The sequence below is a fragment of the Crocodylus porosus genome, unplaced genomic scaffold, assembly GCF_001723895.1.
Source record: "Crocodylus porosus isolate Cpor-Errol unplaced genomic scaffold, CroPor_comp1, whole genome shotgun sequence".
Lineage (NCBI taxonomy): Eukaryota > Metazoa > Chordata > Crocodylia > Crocodylidae > Crocodylus > Crocodylus porosus.
Genome location: NW_017728948.1, coordinates 4,010,023 through 4,013,036, shown reverse-complemented (window position 1 = coordinate 4,013,036; position 3,014 = coordinate 4,010,023).

Below are 3,014 nucleotides of genomic sequence, written 5' to 3'. Positions count from 1 at the left end.
CCGGGTCCGGGCGAGCCTGGGCCGCTCGCGAGCACTTCCGGCCACGGGGCGCTGACGAACTTCCAGCGCGACGGAAGCCGGGCGTAGGAGAACGCGCGCGGGAGAGGGGGCAGCCGCGCCCGGCAGGTGGCGCCCGCGCTCTTCCCCCGCCCCCGCCTACGTCACGGCACTCACGTCACTGCGGTGCGGGTTGAAGGGGGAGGGGTGTACGCTGAGGGGTGACGTCACTGCTAGGAGGGGTCACGCCACGGCATCACGTCACACCCCTGCCACTGGGTCCAGGGGGTCACGCCCCACGAGACAGCATGACATCATCACTCCCAGGGTTGCTCAGAACCAGAGTGTGACCTCACATCGCAGCATGATGTCATCACCCCAGCGCTGCTCTGCATCATGACATCAAAGGGGAGCATCATTCGCAGCACTTTTCCACAGCACAGACCTAGTTACACCGTGGTGACAGGACAGCTTTCACGGCAGCTGATGGCAGGAAGAGTAAATAATGCGGGTATTTCCCAGACTGCCCTGCTGGCCCCGCCCCTCGGAGCTGATTGGCAGAGAGGCCCCCGTGGGGGAGCAGGGGGCAGCTGCCATCTTGTTTGCTGCCCTTCATACCACCCCACCAGCCGGTGCCTCCCCGGGCTGTGAGGCTGGCCCATGGGCCGCTGGCTCCCACTGGGGAGTCAGCTTTTTATGTTTGTTAAGTTTTTTTTAAGGTGAATTTTGCAGGCAATCCCCGGTTTTGCAGTGTCTGCGAAATCTGCAAAATAGCCAATTGTGTAGACCCCTACACATCACCCGCTGCCTCAGGTGTGACATTGGCGTCTCCGGGGCTGCTCTGCATCATGACATCCCTGCCTAGCACCCGCCTTACCTTTCCTGTGCGTGCCCCAAGACTGCTGCACACAGTGCAGCCTTCACTCGAATCTCGGCGATGTCATAGCAGACACTGTGACATCACAGATCCTGGCGCTCATTCATCTGCTCGTCTGACCAGGGCAAGAGCCACCCTGCCTCTCTGGAGGGTGCTGGCATGCCAGACTGGGCAGGCTGTGATGGCGCATTGCCAGAGGCTATAACCAGGCTGCCCAGTGGGACTGACTCCTACTTCTCTTTCCTCGCGCTTACCCGGCATCAGCTTTGCAGGTGGGTTTCCACTCAGAGTCTGTGGGCTTTGGAGAGTGCTGGGAAAACCCCCCTGCCATCAGCAGCCAACGGGGAGCAATTTGCTTCAGGCAGGAATAATGCTATGAGGAGCACAGAGTGCCCCAGAGTCTTCCCTATTTGCCTGCTGCTGCCATGGGGTGTTTCCAGAGGGATTTGCACTTCCCTGAGGCAATGCCCAACTGTTCCCACCCCTTGTTCACAATCGTGGCTGCCCCTGCTCCTCCTCAGTGTCATCACCCCCATCTTCACTTATGGGGAACTGAGGTCAAAACACCTCAGCAAAACAGCCCTCTCCCTCTGGGGGTGTGAGTGCTCCCACATGGTTGCACCCAGGCAAGCTTTAAATTGCTAGCGAGGAGCAAAGGGTCAGCCTGGGCTGCCAGACCTGTCACAGCAATGAGTCTGGCACAGCGAGCAAATGAACCCTGCCCCCCCATCTCTTGGAGGGGATGTTACAATGAGGTTGTGCAGCTTAAGACAAGAGACAACAGGCAGAGACGGAAGCCATGTACAGATGTTCAGATTCTTGTGGGAGAGATGCTGCTCTCCCAGGAGAAACCATGCGTGCACTGCGGTTCAGGGTTTTTTTTTCTCGCAGAATAAAAATGGCTGCACTTGAAGACCAATATCTTGGAAACAACGAGGGTCATATCACTCCAAGAAAAATGAATCTTGGGAGAACAGACACCCATACCCATTTAGAGAGACAGATATGGGAGCAGAAGGAAGGACTGACAGTGTTGGTCACTTGGACAGATAGCGCTCCGAGCACCCCAGCAGCAGCCCTGTTTTCCTGTAGCCCATAGTTCTGAAAGCAAAGGAAAGGCAGGATTTAATCTCATGAAATCTGGGGGTCTGACTCCTGATTTTGGGACGCTTTGGGTTGGTATTGCCTCAGGAAGGCCTGTTATCGATGGATGTGGAGGGTGGTCAGCCCCTGGCAGGATGGGACTTTTGACTGTAGGCTCCCAGGGAGCCTGGTTGATCCTGTGCTGTGCTCTTCCATGGTGCTGTGTGGTGCTCCCTAGAAATCATTTGCGTGTTGCTTGCATTGCATAGCAAGCCCTCCCCATGTCCCGTAGCTTTAGGCAGTGTGGCTGGCTACAGGGGATTCCTGGCAGCTGTGGGGGAGCTTTGGAAACCACACTGCCAGGCTTAACATGCACTTAATGCTGCCAATGGGGAAATCAATAGCCCCGGACAGATGTGCCTTTTCCGGGAGCTTTGCACAGGCCCCAGTCAGCTCCCAGCAGCTGTTGCCTTGGCCAGCAGCAGTGTCAAGAGGAAAAGCCTAATTATGGAGCGTGATGGATGGGAGTCGTGCTCACGCCTTCCTGTGGTGGTTGGGGCCTGAAATACAGATTGCAGCTTCAGGCCCGACGCTTCCCAGATTGCAAGAAAATTGGCAGTCGCCTCCCTGGCAGCTTAGGGCAGAGGGGTGGAATTGAAGTCCTACGTCTCAATCTGCGGTGCTCTGACGTCGACCACAGAAAGAACCGCAATGAGGAGCGGGCTGGGAGATGGATGAGGTGCAGGAACGGGTCACTTGGTAATTGGGTGACATTGAGCGCACAGTCATTGTTCAGGCATCTGTGCTTGTGTATGTATGTGTGTGTGTTTGTGTGCAAGTGCAAATATAGAATCACAGAGAAGTGGGGCTGGAAGGGACCTCCAGAGGTCACATCTAGTCCAACCCCCTGCCTGAGGCAGGATCAGGCCTGTCCAAACCATCCTGTAGAAATCCATTGTCTAACCTGTGAGCAAAACTACAGTCAACCCTGACGCAATGCAAGAAATAAAACAAGATCTGCCACAAGTAAGGGAGGGGGACCACAGTGGCCAACATC